This window comes from Octodon degus, unplaced genomic scaffold (assembly GCF_000260255.1).
Source record: "Octodon degus isolate 3935 unplaced genomic scaffold, OctDeg1.0 scaffold00014, whole genome shotgun sequence".
In the NCBI taxonomy this organism is placed as follows: domain Eukaryota; kingdom Metazoa; phylum Chordata; class Mammalia; order Rodentia; family Octodontidae; genus Octodon; species Octodon degus.
In genome coordinates this window covers 7,729,616-7,745,715 of record NW_004524590.1, presented here as the reverse complement: position 1 = coordinate 7,745,715, position 16,100 = coordinate 7,729,616, and positions in this window count along the sequence as shown.

Here is a 16,100-nt window from a genome sequence, read left to right as displayed (position 1 = left end):
GGACCTGGGCTAGGACTGGGTCTGGGGGCTCCTGGAACTCGGCAGAAAATCCTACTCGGCGGGCGGGGTGGGGGAGGCCATGACATATGTGTTATATCATACCTTGAGATGGGCAGAATGAGCCTAGAAATCAGGTGATCCCTTAGTACTAGAATACTTTCTGCTACTTCTGGTTTCGTGGGACAGGGGATACAATCCAAGCATTTCCAGGAAGAAAATGAAAAATTTGATGACCTTTTGGGAAATTCAGCTGGCAGAAGACATTCTCAAAGGATCAGGGAGCCCTGAATAAGTAAAGCCATTCATACTGCTACAGAAACTCGAGGGCTGGTAAGGTGAAAGGAAGGTAGATGGATTAAGAAAGGACAGTTAAGGACAAAAGTAAGATAGTGAGATTTGCTGGGTGTTTGGATTTGAGAAAGCAATAAATGAAGAGAATTGATGATGGTTGTGAAATTCCTTAGTTGGGATAAGCATTTTAGAATCATCTAGTGATGCCCAGCTGGCAGGTGAAACTAGGAAAGCCAGCTATGGATCATGCCCTGCTTGTGAATTGGAAGAAGCCTGCATGACAGCTAGTTTCCTTTCTACTCAGGGATCCCATTTAAGCTAATAAACTTCAAAACTGCTATCTGGCTCATGTCATGGCTTTGACTGTGAAGGGAAACTTTATTTATTGAATTGAGAGTTATTCTCCTGAAGTATAGTCACTATAGATACACACTTGAGAAATCTTCTTTTGACAGTATGCTAGGAAATGAAAATTTCTATGCAGACCTGGAGAGAGAGTAACACGTGAAGACATTGAGAACGAAGCCTGATCATTTTTTTGGAACCGTCTGGTTTGAGTGAACTCCTAATCCATGTTGGCAGACCAAATATAAATACTTTCTCGACTCTTCAAGTGTCACAATAGTGAAATTAATCCATGGTTATTCAGATAGTAATCATTTGAACTCTTGCATTCTTTAAAAATTATAAAGAAAAACCTAAACTACCTTGTTAATGGAAACAATCTCAAATAGCTGAAGGAATTGTTATCTAAAATCAGAAGAAATCAGATTGAAAACTAGGTATGAAGTCATTCTTTCATTTTGGAAGTCAGAATATCTCACTGTGTATTTGTTGGTCACTTGTTCAACTAAGAAACTGATTGCATTTTTTTTTTGCCTGGAGGCAAAGGACGTTGTCAAAATCCAGAAGTTTTGCAAACAAAGATAGTCATCATCTTAGAAGTAGTTTACAGCACATTGATTAGTCGTGCTTTTACTCCAATTCAGAACACACATTTTGAACAATAAAATCCAATGTTCTTTAAAAATAAGCATCCAAATTCTTAAATATCCAATTAAGTTCAAACTTTTTAGTCATACTTTCCTCCAGCACAAAGGTTTCTCATTTCCTGCATCACAATAACATTTCTTAATCTATTTTAAGATGCTATTTGGGAGCACAATATGGAATTATTCACTGGTTTATTTTTCATTGATCTGTAGGAATGGGCCACTTTTCTTTGGATGAGGTAGAATAAATAAGAAGTGGATATCTTCAGTATCACTCACTGGAAAATGTTACTCCTGAGATTGAGGTAGAATGGACCTACCTTAATGGAACTAGCCTGTGGTTCTAATCTATGGTTAGAAGGAGTCCATCCAGTGGGCCATGCGTTGGCACTGTCTCTGCCAACATGAATGCATGTTCTTCTTGCCATTATTTCAGTACTGGAGGCCCAGTGACAGAACCTGGCTGATGTCAGCTACATGGGCTGGGGATTTAATGCCTCTTCATACACATACAACATGTGATAATAAGATCTTCATATTTTCTGACGCTTCCTCTTTCACCACCTTTGTCTCCAGCATTCCACTGTTTCTGCATACAGGCTTCTGGCCAGGTGATTAGACTACTTGACACTGTTCATAACTTTATATATATTTTAGTTTTGTAGTCTTTCTCTTGCCACACCCAGGAAATGATCAATTTACTGGACCAGTCTGCTGGGAACTGCTCCCGGGGAGGATTTTCTTTTACTACTCCAAGGTCATCCTTGAGTGAGACTGTAATGTAACTGTGGCCTTTTTTAACATTGCATCTGCTCCTCTGTCTTGGGCTTCTGGGACTCCCTTGTAGGGCTATGTGTGAGCAAAATCCTGAAGCCAGGGTGGGCACCAACACGGAGCTCTCAGAACATTTCTTGTGGAGTTCGTTTGTTCCCTTTCACCTTGTTCATGCTTAGCCACTGATGTGCCACATTTATTTCTTACCATGTTCTATGCAAGACCTGCTCAGTCTTTGATTTCACTTTGGAAGGGACCAGATCAATCACAGATTTATGATCCCCTGGTTTTCCATGGCCCATTGCTCTGTATGTACCAAGTTTCAGAAGGCCAATCAGAATGCATTATTCTCAGAGTGTACATTATTCTCTGATGACAATACAGATTTTTCTCTAGAAGGCCAGAGGCTTGAATTGTGATTTTCCCATGAGCACATCTCTGGAAAGTCTGGAAGCATCTTTACCTACTGCTGGTAATCATATTATCATGTGAGGCTGATTTTTTTTTAAACGTATTTGGTAAAGGGTCTCACAGTGTAGCTCAGACTTGCAGTGATCCTCGTGTTTTCAGCCTCCTCAGTGCTGGAATTACAGGCGTGCACTAACTTGCTGGATCTTAGTGGCCAGCTCTGTGAGCTCTGTGAGCTCAGACTGTGGAGCTGCACATCGAACTCTGCTCCCTGTGCTTGCCTCAGCAGGGGCTTAGTCCACTAAGCTATCTTGCCAGCGCTGAGACTGCTTTTTTAAAGATTAAGTGACAAGGTTGCTTGTCCCAGGCTCTGGACTATAGCTGCTTTAGTTTTTAACTGATGAAATTTGTATGAAGTATAGACATGGACCTGCCTCCTAAAATTAATGACAATTTTTTCCAAATTTACTCATGAAATGCTGATTATATATTTATAATTTTAAGGAAAATAATTATAGGAATAGTTAGACATGACCTTTCTCATAACATATAGCAAACTGCCTCTTTTCCCAAATTTTATCAATTCTCATAGTATTGTTTTGTATCAATCCCACATACATTTGCAAAATCTCTTCTATAAATATGTATAAACATTTTTCTATTTTCTTGCTTTTGAAAACTTTATATGAATGAATTATACTATATATAATATTTTCTAATTTCCTTTCGCTAAGAAATACAAAACTCAGATTGTCTTTGGAGTATAATCCATTTGCCTTTGGAGGATGTGGTCAGTTCATATCTGCTGAAAGGTGAAATGTTCCCAGAGCACTTCCCCTCTGTGGGCCCAGACCTGACCTCTGTGCCTTGGCAGGAGTCTTCACTCAGCCTCTCCCTTCATATACAACATCCATCTTAAAAAATACTGCAGTTTGGGGACTCAGAAATGGTCCTCCATATCACAGCCCCATGATCTGCTAGACTACAGAGCTGGCCTCCGTGTTCCCTGTGGCTCCCTTCCTCTGCCCTCTTTCCTCTCAGTCTTCACTCTGCCTGGAAGCACAGGAGCAAGCTCTCCCTGAATTTCCCTTTCCTGGACAAAGGGAAATTCCTCCAGAAGAAAGGCAGCTTCTGCGGGTGGCCCTTGGAGTCCACGTTAACCAAAAAATACCAACTACTCTTGCAGGAAAACCAAACCAACACAAATCAAACCAAAACAAAACAGAAAGCCAAACACTACATCCAGAACAGAGTGAATAGGCCCATTCAGCTCCCAAAATACCAGGTACTATTGCTCAAAAATTTTCCTTCCACATGCTTTTCTCTCTTTTCTATAAAGACAGGAATATGGACCTCCAAACTTCACAAGGTCGCTGGTCCTAGTGCTTCAACTCCCTTTTTCCAGGAAATGCTATGACAATTGTGAGCTCACCTGGGTGGATCAGATCAGTTAGAAGACAGCCTCTCTATCATAAAATATCTTGTATGATATTTGATTTGGTTACTGACAATTTGGAGTCTTAGTTATTTTTGAAAGAGTTTCTTCAACATAGAGCCTAGATTAATATTTGGTTAATTAATAGAAGATACTTTTAGCCCAGAGCCCAGAAATGTTAGGCAATACCTTAAAATTCCATATAACATATTTTCTAGTTTTAGAGTGGGTTTTCCTTTGGAAGAGAAATCAGCCTTGCCTCTGGAATTTCTGTTTTGTAACTACAAACAGTCTGTATCAGTGAAGACAAGGAGTTGGCCTTTCATCGCCATACATTTCCTAGTTTGTATGAGGGAATTGAGCTTCTGTAGTGCTTGGTGACCATGGTGGTTCCCGGAAACTTGTCCTCCCAGATACCGAGGGATAACTCTGTTCACTTAGGTCTATCACTTACCAGTTACTTAATATTCTTATTGCAGTTTGTAAGTCAAATTCTATCCATTCAAAATGATATGCTGAGGCAAGTGGTGGTGTTCCTGAAACTCAGCGAATAAAAAGAGCAAAGGGTTGAGTGATCTGATAGGGCACTTGCTTTAATAGACAAACAAAGACCCATAACAACAGTGCATGGTAGGACGATAAAGCAGGGCATTAAAAAGATGACTGAGTGCGTATCTGGGTGTATTTCAGCTAAAACATTTCTGTAGAAACAATACCAAAACAAGATGCTGGAAGAATGAAGTAATACACTAGAAATTAGCCCCAATATTTATACAAAAGCTGTAATAAGTGCAATCTTCTGCAAGTCAGAAGGAAATGCAAAGCAGCTGGGATGAACAGAGAGCTAAATCTGCACAGCGAGGTAAAGAGCAAGGCGAGGGCAGGCCAAATAGAATCCTGCAGCTCAGTGTGCCTGGAAGACCCGCATCCCTGGAGCTTGCTGGAGAGGCAGAAGTGAGGACCTTGACCCACACCTGAACAATCAGATCTTCATCATAACAAGACGATCATGTGATTCACTCCCACATTAAAATTTCAAAATCACTGAGCACAAATAAAAGCTTTGTATGGGAGCCAGCCAAATAGCTCTGCGGATTAAAGCAGCTGAAAGCAGGCACAGGGGCTGGGGGTTCGATCCCCCAGGCCTGTCATGCCAGCCCAGCCCCAGGTGCTCTGAGATGGCAAGTGAGACTGGGAGTGGTGGCGTGTGCCTGTAATCCCAGCTCTTGGGAGCCTGTAAACAGGTGAATCACTACGAGTCCGACCGTGTAGTGAGACCCTGAATATCCAATAGACCCTTCCCTAAAATACAAAATGAAACAAAGCAATTAAACAAACAAACAAACAAACAAACCAAAAACCTTGTATGATATTTGATTTGGTTACTGACAAAAATGCAGTGGTTTGAGAACAGGTGGATATGAGCTGAATTAAAGTCATTCTATCTGTAGAGAGAACTGACACTGACAAAGAGCATGAGTTAGGGTACAGGAGGTTGCTGCTGCTGCGCTGGAAAGCAGGTGAGAAATGGTGATGGATTTATGATTTCTTCTCTCCCACTTGGAAGACAGGTAGATCACTGCTACCTGGGGTAGACATGTCTGGGTGGGTCGTTAGGAGTACAACCTGTTCTTTCCATCTTCACAGGACAATGATGGATGCCTTTGCCCAGTTTCCAATGAATATTGATATATGAATCTTTATGTTTTTTCTTTTTAGCTTTCACAAACTTTGACACCTGCTCTTCTGTGCCAGTCAGAATTTTCTTGCACAGGGAAGAGCTACTTAGAACATAATTAAGAATATAACTGAAGGTGATGGAGCAATTTCAAAAGAATTCTAAAATAAATACTTAGAAAATTCTAAAATAGTAAGAAGCGCATCTACAAATATGAGTGAGAAGTCAAAATAGATAAAGAAGAGTTGAATGAAAGTTTTAATAATAAAAATAGTAAAAATATTCTTACATAGGATAAAATTTTGCCTGGACAGAGGATCTGAATAAGGTGATGGACAGGGGTAGTCCATCCGCATACTCTGATGTTCATCATAACAATATGATCATGTGATTCATCCCCACATTAAAATTTCAAAATCATTGAGCACTAATAAAAACCTTATATGGTATTGGATTTGTATGGTTATTGATAAAAATGCAGTGGTTTAGAAAGAGGTGGATGTGAGCTGAGTTAGTCATTCTATGTGTAGAGAGAAATGACACTGGGCAAGGGACATGAGCATTAGGGAGCAAGGAGTTACTGCTGCTGTGCTGGAAACAGGTGAGAAGTGGCAATGAGTAAACTTTAGCTAGAAAGTATTACCAATGACAGCAACAGAATAACAAGTAGAGAGATGTTAAGTGACATAGAGCTACAGTTCAGAGGAACCACCACAAATCTAATAAGAGGTCCCAAAGGAAAGGATGAAATAGCACACATATTGAGAATAGTGATCCAGAATGTTTTAGAATTGAAAGATGCATATCCACAGATGGAAAATATGCTTTGAATGTTGAGTGAAATTAGAACAAACAAATAAACAAACAAGAAAGAAAGAAAAGGAAGAAATAGAAGCAAGAAATCAAAGACTGCATACTCCATTACTGTTTCCATAAATTATAGAAAGAAGTAAAACAATAGGACAGGCCAGATAACGGATTAAAACGTTTGCTTAGGCAGACAAAAAGATCGGGGTTCGATCCCCACGTGCCATGCTGGACCTGCCCCCGGGTGCACTGAAACATCGAGTGAGACTGGGCGTGGTGGCATGTACTTGTAATCCCAGCACCCGGGAGGCTGAAAAGCAGGAGCATCACTACCAGTTCAATCTGTGTAGTGAGACCTTGTAGGCTCTACTAAATACAAAAAGAAAGAAAGAAGTAAAACTAAACGGTACATACTTATAGATACAGAAGTACATAAAGAACGCAGAATGCAAGGAAGAAAGCGGAAAAGGGAAGAGCAAAGAAAAAATGGAAAAACAGTAAAAAAAACTGCAACAGTGACCAAATGGCTTAATAGACTTGCACAATGTTGCAGCATAGTACGGCTAAAGTGGGTGCAAATGCGCGGTAGTACAATTTGCTGAAACGCTATTTAAGCAGATAGATCACTGCATACAGCACCATGTTTCATATGATGCAATTTAAACATAATAAATCACAAATCACCCTAGCCTATTGATATAGGCGCATGCAGTGAAACCCTAAATTAACCAAACACATCTCAATCGACAGCAGTGCTCTCTTTGGGGTAGGACGTATGACAACAGACAGGAGTGGGGGAGAATTTAGATAATACATACATACATACATGTCTTCATATATGTTTCTCATATTCTTCTTAAACTGTCTTGATTTTAAATGTGTGAAAGTATGAATATAGAACTTAATCAAGGCACTGGGCCTGCATGACTGAACGATCCATCCCCAGGCCTGCCTCTGTGTTGGATTACCTAGAAGCATCTCTTCCCTGCCACCACAGGCAAAATCCCTGCTTCAAAGAACAGATTACAGTGAAGCCCCTTGAGTTCCCACAGCTCTGATCCTAATATAAGCCTACAATGTGACATAGGATATCTGTCTTTTCTGCAGTAAGGACAGAGCTTTTGACCAGGTCGTCCCAAAGAAGTTGTCCCTTAGATTAGGCCATATGACAGTGATTTCAGTTGAGCACACCATTGTATTCTGTCCTTTCACAGACCCTGGGCAAGCCCAGGTAAATGCTTGGAGGTGTGAACGGAGGCATGAGATGCCTCCATGTGCTCGCTGTGGGAGATGCAGCTCTGCTTCGCAGAGTTCCCTGGGATGTACAGTGGAGTGTTGTCAGGGTCGAATCATAAACATCAAAGCTGTGAGCAGGATGGGATTATGCTTGCTGCTTCAGTTCTCAGCTCATGAGGAGCTCGGAGGCTGTCAAAGGGAAAGCTTCAGAGGTGGGCAGGCCTGGCTTCAAATCCCCTCTGACACAGAACTTCTATCGCTGTGATTCTGAATTCCAGATGAGGATGGGCCAGAAATCAAATTCTCTTCTCTTCATGATTTCTCTCCCTGTGGCTTTGAGTACATTATTAATTAACCTCTTTAAGCCCCTGTGTCCAACCTCTTAGAGTTACTGAAAAAAAGAAGAGAATGAAAGGAGCATCTAACTCAGCTCCTGGTAACTTAAAGAGAGCCAACAAATGACAGCTCATGTTATTTCAAATATGCTCACACATTACTATAACTTTATCAGTAATAATAAACAGTGGGATTTAATATTTTATACATATTTTCATAAATATTAACATTATATTTTTACAATATGGATAAATGCGTAGTACTCTTGAAATAAATCTAGGTTACTCTTTCATTGTGTCCAAACTTTTGCAGACCAATCATTGTATAACTCACAAAGCCCTTGGGTACTTTACATAAAATACTTCAAAGAAATCAACTTTGCAGTTTGCATAGTTTGTAGTTCTCATCTGAATATGTAGGAAGTTATCAGAAAATCTACATTGTTTTCTTCTAACAATATGGATTTGATGCCACTGTGTAAATAAAAATATTGCTCATACAAAAAGAGTATTAAATCTTAAAAATGAATAATAATTAAGCTTTATAATAACACTTTGTGTAGTATTTTTAGATCAATTCTTTCATAGATAATAGGAATAAAACCAAACCTGTCATAAGAGAAAGATAGCCACTTGAAGAATATTTTGTTTTCATGTAAATGACTTATAAAAAATATATTTCCAAGTTTCCTTCTGCAGTGGTAGCTCATGATCTCTGTAATTTAAAGAAAAGCAAGATAATATCTTTCAAGATAATGAACTGGAGTTGGCCAAACTTGAATGCATACCACTTTAAGACCTGTATGACTTTGGGCAGGCTATTAACTTAGCTGAGATATTATTTTCCCTCTTTTAAAAGGTATATTAATATTCATTTATCAGAACTATTAAAGATTAAATACATCTGTATGGAATCAAGCCTACTATATTGGATAAATGCTAAACAAATGGCAATTTCCTCTTATTTGAACCTCTCACTGAGTTATCAGATTGAGCTTTTGCTAGGTTTGGATTTCCACTGCTGAAACACAGAGGTCTCTGGAGTGAGGGATAGGGTTAACAGTGAGCAAAGATGGGTAGATCTGTCTTTCCAGAGTGATTGTGAATAGAAGGACCTTTGGGAGAGTTCTGAAAATTACTATAAAGGGCTATTGGCTGAAGTCAATTATCTTTAGGGAGTAGTCAAACACCACACTGGAGTTGAGGGCAAAGAGGAAAAGGAAACCATAATGCCCCATCGCCACAGCGATTGTAGTGGAGACAGTGAGGTTGCCACTGGAGTGGGACTATTCTCAGCGGAACATGCCTGGGGCCATTCATCAGCTGGAGAACCTGGAATGTGGCAGCAGCATTGATAGATTGGAGCAGAATCACTAAGTACCCTACTTCCTGATCACCGAGACATATTTTCATCTAAGCATTTCAGGAAAAGTTGGGGACATTTGAGGGGGGAGCTAGTTTCTGGTAGCAGTATCATGAACTTGTGCTAGCCTAGTTGTGTTTCAAATGCAAGCTGAGTAGCAAAGTATGTAGCACACAGCACATCCAATGTGACACTTTCTAGCTCTCCTTTTTGTATCAGTGAGCAGATTAGTGGTCTTTGGCTTGACTCTTGTGTTCAACAATAAATTTTGTCTTACAGCAGGTCTTTTTCCTTTCTGGTTGATGAAATGACTTGTATAAAGATAGGAAGATTTGGTCAAACTCCCCTACTGCACGATCTGAAATAGAGAGGTGAGGGAGCTGTAGACTGGAGGCTTTGTTAAGTAGCTGGCCTATGGATCAAGGAAGAGTCCATGTTTTAGCGTTCAAACACCTGCTGGTACTGAAGAGAAGGTTCAGTACCACGTGAATTCTGAGCTTTACTTAATATAATCGCATTGTGTTCAAATAAGCATTTCACCCCAAAATTAAAATTTGTAAAATTTTAAGAGACCAAAAATAAAAGAAGAGCCTTAAATGAACTGACATCTTGGGCATTTATTTTAACTTTGCCATGGATGATTCAGAGAGATGGCAAACCAGGTGGTCTTTTCCATTTGATTGCTTTCCACGTTAGAACTGGGCACTGGTGTAACTATGTTCCTATAATCAACTACATGATGTTTAAAAATTAAATGTTTTATATGGTTTCTGGAGCTGCTGTTCAGGGTGTTGCACTGAAAGTCATTTACCTAAAAGAAGAGCTAATATTCTGTTAGAGGCAGAGAGATATGTGTGAGTTCCATTTGCTCTGCTTACATTTCTGGAAATAGTCTAAACCATAAACACTCAGTGTCCACTTACAGGGCTTATCTACACAATTTCTGCATGAGTTGCCTTTGTAAATGAGACTCACAATCTTCTTTATGCTTATTCAACAGCCTATCTCAATTTTACCAACTGGAAACGAAATGTGGGATCTGAAAATATCTCTAGAGTGTTTGAATTTGTTGGGCAAATTTGAAATGATCATCCAGCTTCAGTATTTTTAAAACTAAGATGATTTTTTTTTATTGACTGAGCAAACGGTATTCTTAGAAATGATTCCTGTGTATTACTTGCTATATGATATAAATTTCAAGAAGAGACAATGAGAATTGTAGTTGGACATAATAGTACACGTTCTGTCTGCACACAGTTTGGGTAATGCATCACAAATTATTTAAATTCTCTACCTAAAACTCACTGTATATAACGTAGGGTGAATATGTTTCTCTGAAGTTTGTCTTCCACAGAATATGGAATGGTAACCTAAAACCTGACATGTGTGTGAGAGAGAGGAAAGATAGAAAAGAGGGGATGGAAAAATGAATCTGTAAGAAAACATTAAGGATACAGAAGGTGATTGATGCTGTTAAGGGGAAGTAGTAGCTCTAAAATAAATACGATCCTGATGAATGACCAGAGAATGTGTTTGCACATACTTTTCGGTGTGACTTTCTCTCCTCATGACTTTACACTGGCATTGTCCACTGTCTGTCCTTTGTTCCAATAATAGTGGTTCTTAGAACAGGATATCACCTATTTTTCAAGAATGGAGCAGAAATCAGCAGAGCAGTCCTGGAGAGTGGCTGGAGACAAACAGATCTCACTAGTCCCGAGAAGGACAGCTGGCCCCAGGAAATCTTTGACCAACTGCATGACTTCAAGGGCTAGAACATTATGTGACAAAGTATCAAAGAGTGACAAACATGCCTATTGAGGATCAGGGTTGCTGAAGGAGGATGTGACAGACAGAGAATGAATCTGTCACCTGGGGTATAATCTTTGTCCACTAAAATTCACCTTGCCTGTCCAGACTTGTCTGCAATTCTAAATGGGGTGTAAACTGTCCTCTTTCTTTCTAGGATATATATATATATATATATATATATATATATATATATTAAAGTTGATGACAACCCAAAGAATTTATGATATATAAAACATTCATAAGGAGTCAAACTGAATTACCTCTATTTGAAAGCCATTGAGAATGAGCATTTCAAATGATATTTAGAAGGGATAATATGGGTCAGGAGAGAAAAAAAACCTGCTAGACAAGTTAAAATAAATGAGAAAATTATGGGAATTTAAATAAAAATTAGCATATACATGAGGAACAAACTTCACAATGAAAACCTAATGAACTAGAGAAGAACATTTCTCTTTCCTAGAAGACATCAGAAATAAATATCAAAGATAGGTCAATAATCACATTAAAAAAAGAAGAAACAGGGCCAGCAAGGTAGCTCAGTGGACTAAATGTTTAGGTAAGCACAGGGACCTGCGTTTGATCCCCAACGCCGTGTGCCTCATCTACCTGACCCCTGGGTGCTCTGAGCCAGCCATCAACTCTGGGCGTGGTGGTGCATGCCTGTAATGCCAGTGCTGGGGAGGCTGGAAACAGAGGGATCATTGCGAGTCTGAGCTGCCCAGTGAGACCATTTACCAAATACATAAAAAAGAAGAAATAAAATAATAAAGAGTAATAATTATTAGTGATAAAAGACACCAAGACAAAAGTAATATTTGAAAAATTATGCCAAAACCCACCTTTTAAGGAATACAAAATAAAGACCTCATGTTTATTAGGTTTATAGACACCATGACATATACAAAGAAGAATAAAGTATCTCTGACATACAACATGGAATTTTTTTTTTTTTTTTTTTTTTTTTCCGGAACTGGAGATTGAACTCAGGCCCTTGCGCTTGCCTGGGAAGTGCTTATTACTCTGAGCCATCTCTCAGGTCAGTTGGAATTTTGAAAGATTACCCAACAAGGTGAAATTTTATGAAGCTTGCTTGTAGAAGTAAAAGAATCAGATTTATATTGGATACTTAAAGAGTAAAATGGCTGCAAGAAGACGACTGATTATTTCAATATATTTAATTTCTAGTACTCTGTGATTTTCTATCACTAAAATAGGAAGTTAATAAGCATAAATAGGCATAGCAATGTACAGCAGAACAGGAAGATATTGTAGAAGTAAAAGAATCAGATTTCACATTGAATACACATGAGGCTAAATTTGAAAATTTAGAATGTTTTAGAAGATGTGTTTGGTTTCTTTCTTTCTTTCTTTCTTTCTTCTTTCTTTCTTTCTTTCTTTTTTTGTATTTTGGGGAAGGGTCTACAGGGTGTTCAGTGTCTCACTACTAGACCAGACTAACAGTGATCCTCCTGTTTACAGTCCCCAAGAGCTGGGATTACATGCAGGTGCCACCACGCCCAGTCTTAGAATGTTTTAAAACTGACTAAAACCAAATTATCCAAAACAAATTTGGATAACAACTTATATAGTTTACAAATGAACAAAGCAGACAATGCCACCTTTCCAGAAAACATGTATGACTAAAAAGAAAAACAAACTCCCTGCTTATACAGAGCACGTCTGATACCACATATACTGGATGTTGTCCCTTATGAACCAATCTTCAGATCTTGGCAAACATCAACGAGTGGGGTGTCCTACAAATTGACTCATTCCTGACACTGTCTAGAGGTAGTTTAGACCCCACAGTTCAAGGGCTCCATCCCACCAGACAGCTTCCATCGTCTCAGATGCCAACTGCAGACACCTGGTTTGCCTCAACTTCTGTCTCACCTGGGTACAAATCAGAGTCTGTCATGACCCATTTGTTAGTTTGAAAATGTGCAGGAGTGGCTCACAGAAACCAGGGAAAGCAGTCACTTACTATCACTTTTTACAAAAGATATTTCAAAGGTCTTTACTAAATAGATGAGGAGAGATACTGTGTAATGTTTAGGAATGTCTTGAACCAGAATTCTGGTGTCTCCAGGCAATTTATGGAGTGTCATTTTCCTCTCACATGGATGTATTCATTTTTACCATTTTTTCCAAACTCCTTTGTTGGAGACTTTTTGGAAGTATGATTACATTGACATGGTTGATTGAACATTGGAAATTAGTATATTTTTAATATAATCAATAGACTTTACCCCATCCCTGAAAAAAATGTCAGATTAAAGACAAAGAGTTAATTCTAATCACCTACTTGGTGCCCCAGAAACCAGCCCATTCCCCATGAAAGCTTTCAAGAAACCACCTTTTTAAACATAAGCTTGAGAGTGATTAAAAGAGATTGCTAAGAATAACACACAATGCTCCAGTTGGCTTCATTGTTCTGGATACCAAATTTCAAGAAATAGGGATAAAAGCAGTTTCCTTAAAAAGATGGTCCTCTTACTATTACTGTCTTAGTCACTTAACTCATTTTTTTTTTTTTGCCACAAAATACATAACATCAGTAAGTTAATGAAGGAAAGGTTTTATTTTAGCTCACTGTTTGGAAGGGTTCAGTGCACAATCTGATACTAAACCAGGGCAGCAGGGCATAAAAGAGGAGAAATAGTCCAGACCAGGGAGTCAGAAAGCAGCAGCTGAGAGCCTTTCTTTCCTCCTTATCCTGTCCAGGCTGCAAGCATTCTGGTTGGCGCCACGCACACCGAGGGTGGGCCTTCCCCCTCGCACACCCAGAAGTATGCTGATCTGATTAGTGCAATGATCCACTTATCATAAACATTTAATTTAGTAGCACATAATCATGATCCAAACACTCAAAAAGGTCCTACCTGGGTGAACTTTGTACACATTTTGGACATGAAATATAATAGTTACTAGAGTTTTAGAAAGTCCATGATAGGGACAAAGGTCATATATGTAGTTCTTACATTAAAATATTGCAATGGCACTATTAATAAGTTGTAATTTATATCTACATACGTTGACACATACTGCTAAATTCAAAATTTTGTATTTGTAGGTTAAAAAGATTACTGCTTATCAGCCACAAGTCAAGTTTGATAAATATAAAAACTCAAAATCATCTATTTCCCTTCTAGGTATTTTCTCAAAATAGATAAATTCATATTAAAATAATACATGGGTATTCAATGCTTATAGTAGCACAATTCATAATATTAAATCTTTGAAACATCCATGGGTTCATCAACATATGAATGGATAAACAAAATGTGATATTTACCTACGATGGAGTACCATTCTGCATATAATTATCCTTTTGTAGGTAAATGGATATACATTGCAACTCTAGTATTAAATGAAAAAAAATCAAACATACAAACTTAAACATTGCATGATTGAATTTATTTAAAACATTCAACATAAATAAATAACAAAATAAAAGATGAACAGTCACAATTAAGAAGAACATTTTCAAATGGGAAGGAGAACAAGAGAAGGAAGGAGGGGGAAGGGAGAGGATGAAAAAGGGTAGAAAAATATTGAAGAAGATAAAAGCAAGTAGAGATTTTCAAATGGGAATGGGAGCACAAGTTGGGAAGACCAAGGGTTGGAAAGAATTGATACATGCTACGTGCATGTACTAAGTCCCCACAATGAGTATAATAATCATTATGTGCTGTAAACATGTACTAATAAAAGAAAAAACTCAAAATCTTGTACACTAATTTCTTTGGTCAGAATGTAATATAAATGGAAATAAAAAATAAAAGACCAATTAAATTTTTTTGTAGATACTTAAATAAGGCACCAAAGAGATTCTTAAGTGTCAGAACATTCTGAGCTCTTATGTGTTAATAATACCTTTGAAAATGTTAGCGAAATGGTAAATTTCTGTGGAAACCTGAAGCACCAAAAATCAATGAAATAAGGAGCATGAAACCTTCAATAGAACTAAAGTACCAAAGTGTTCATTGGAAAATTTGTAAACAAATTCTTCAAAATTCCAAGAGATAGCTATCTATTAAAAGACTAAATTTTTTTCAGAAGCTAAAAGAAAATAAAGTTTTACCAGCTTATTTCATGAAGCTGGGGTAATCTTTATTTCACTTCACATAAAGTTTCTAGAGAGTTTTTTCCTCAATACTACTACTAATTCAAAATTGACTGAAAAGGATAGGAATCGCAGAAATATAATCATACAATTATTGCGGATGTTTTATATTGTCTTAGTTACTTTTTTCATCCCTGAGACAAAATACCCAAGGCCAATACCCAAGACTCAAAGTTGTCAGAGGAAACATTGATTTCAGGTCACAGTCTGGGGTGGTTTCAGTGCGTAATCAGCTGGCTCCAAGGCAGGATGGCATGGAAGGGAGCATCATGGAGGAGAAGCAGACGGGAAAGCAAAGGCTTGGGAGGAATCCTATAATCCCAACATCATATCCTTAATCCATATTCAGACCCCTAATCCGATTTCAAAATTCCCAATGTAGACCCCATGAAGCTTTAAGGTTCCTCCTAAATCTCATGCAGTTATGGAGGTAGGCTTGCAGAGGTGCTTAGATCCGGAGTGTGTGGTACTGATATCAAGAGTGTGTGATTACTGCCTCAGTCTACTGATCGGGTGGGCACGGTTCTTGTTAATGGCATGAATGCTCCACTTGCCCCTAGGACAGGTAAACTGCATAAAAATGAGGGCCAGGAGAAGAGCTAAGGTCCTGAGCTATTTCTCTGTGCTGGGCCCTCCCCCGTGGGGTCCTGCCCTGGAGCCAGCCAGCTGTGGGCTGAAACCCTCACCAACTTTAAGCTGAAAAAACACTTTTTCCTTTAACTTTGGGTGTCAGTATTTTGTCTCAGCTAGAAAGAAAGTGACTAAGACAGTGTACAAGAGGACTGACAGGTCGATGCAGCAGCAAAAATGTGAAGAATAGGGCCGGGGAGATGGCTCAGT